Source organism: Suricata suricatta, chromosome 2, assembly GCF_006229205.1.
Source record: "Suricata suricatta isolate VVHF042 chromosome 2, meerkat_22Aug2017_6uvM2_HiC, whole genome shotgun sequence".
NCBI lineage: Eukaryota > Metazoa > Chordata > Mammalia > Carnivora > Herpestidae > Suricata > Suricata suricatta.
In genome coordinates this window covers 21548228-21550153 of record NC_043701.1, presented here as the reverse complement: position 1 = coordinate 21550153, position 1926 = coordinate 21548228, and positions in this window count along the sequence as shown.

Genomic DNA, 1926 nt, shown 5'->3' with positions numbered 1-1926 from the left:
AGACTTTACACCAGGCCTGCCCTCCCTCCTCTTCTCCCTCACCTACATTCTCTGCTTGCATTTCTTTTCCGTTGGGTCCCTTGATGCCCCCCTGCCCTCGCGGTTGCCCCCCTGCCATTCTCCTTTCGCATGGGCCGGATCCCCCTTTGCCTTCTTCAGTCTTGGCCTGGTTCCTCGTAACGCCCACAGGCAGCGTTTAAGCCCCCTCTCACTGTCCATCCCGTTCTGCCTGGCCTCTCTGTTGGCCACTGAGTTTAGCCTCCCGCACAGAAGCTCCGTAGGTCCCTGCTATCCCACTCCCTACTGTCCCCCTCTGTGTACCTTTGCTGCCACATTATGTTCCTGGACTGCACCGCTGGTTTCAGAGTCCCTGTCCTTCCCTGTGTGGAGCCTCTGCACCTCATGCTACACCTCCACCCTCTGTAGCCCCGCAGGACTGGCAGAAGGATTCAGTAACTGGTGTGAAATGTCACCTATGCCTTGGTTCCCACTGGCTATGCTGCCATTTCTAAGCATATGTGCTACTCACAAAATCTTCCATCTGCGTGAGTCCATTCCAGTGTCCCTAAGGTTACCTGCCATGACTTCTGTGCAGGTGATTTCTGTCCATCTTAATGTGCAACAATGCCCTGTTTCCTGTTTCGCTCCAGTCACTTTGGCCCTTTACCGGACTTTTGCTGTGGGCTTCAAACACCCGGTCTGCGGTGGCTCGGCTCAGATTGGCTCAGCAATCAATGCTCCTGCCATCCAGCCTCAATATGGCACATGCCGACTTTCTTATCCCCTCAGATCTGCGATGTCCGCTGATGGAGAACTCTTGAGGCCACCTTCCTCTGACCCATGGTGCCCCCCCACCAACCCTGAGCACCTTGTATATTCATGAGGTTCCGTCCTCTGCTGAGCCACCTGTCCCTTTCATTTCCCAGTGACTCCTCTGACCCAGCTCACATCCCCTGGACTGCTTTTTCATGGATCCCCACGACTACTGTCTGTATCAGCACTGGTCTGATCCTGACCTTGTTTGGCCCACTCTGCCTTTTCACCTACTCTTGTCTTCAAGAGACCCTCCTGACCATCTTCAACATCCTGTCCCACTTCCCCTACCACATGCCACTCATGCAGAAGAGTCAGTGTTCTCCTTGACTTCTGTTCCTTTGCTGACCTGCCTCCTGTTCATTCTCGTCAGCTTTTTCACCTACGACAGGCCGTACTCAATCCATCCGACGTCACCATTCACTCCTGAGCATCCAGCCTTTTCAGGAACACCCTCTGAAGACTGTGGTTGCTTCTCAGGGCTTCTCTCTGACCTTTCATTATCTCCCATGCCCTTCACTGACCTTGCCATATGCCAGGTTTTAAACAGACCACCACCTCTACCACCTCATCCCCCTCTGCCTCTTCCTACCTCTACTGAGTTCCTTGCTTGCCTGACCCACACTTTGTTCTTCTGTTGCACGGGTTTCCTCATGCCCGTGGTCCATTAACGGAGGCAAAGTTCCTAGATTCCCCATGCTGCCTCCTTCGGTCATACTGACATTCCTTCCTTGATAAAGTAAAAACCAACATCCTTTGAACGAGCCTCTCCTGCCCCACCTGCGAGGCCCTACCCTGCCCCCTTCTCGCTCCCACCCTCCGGACCACCTCTCCTGGACCACATCCCCCCCCCCCCCTGGGCGGCACACTGCTCCCCTGACCTGCCTCCCGGGCCCGTCCCACGGCCTCTCCTGCTCTGCTGCTCTACCCCACACGTGACAAAGGAGCTGTCCTGCTCCCTGAGCCACGGGACGGTCCCTCGGCTCCCCTCTGCAGGTCGCCCAGCTGGTTCAGTAGTCCCCTCTGCCATGTGCTCCCTGCCCCCTCCCTCCCCCACTGCCCGGCCCACCCATGTCACCTCTGCTCCACATGCTGTACTGAGTCCACACGCTC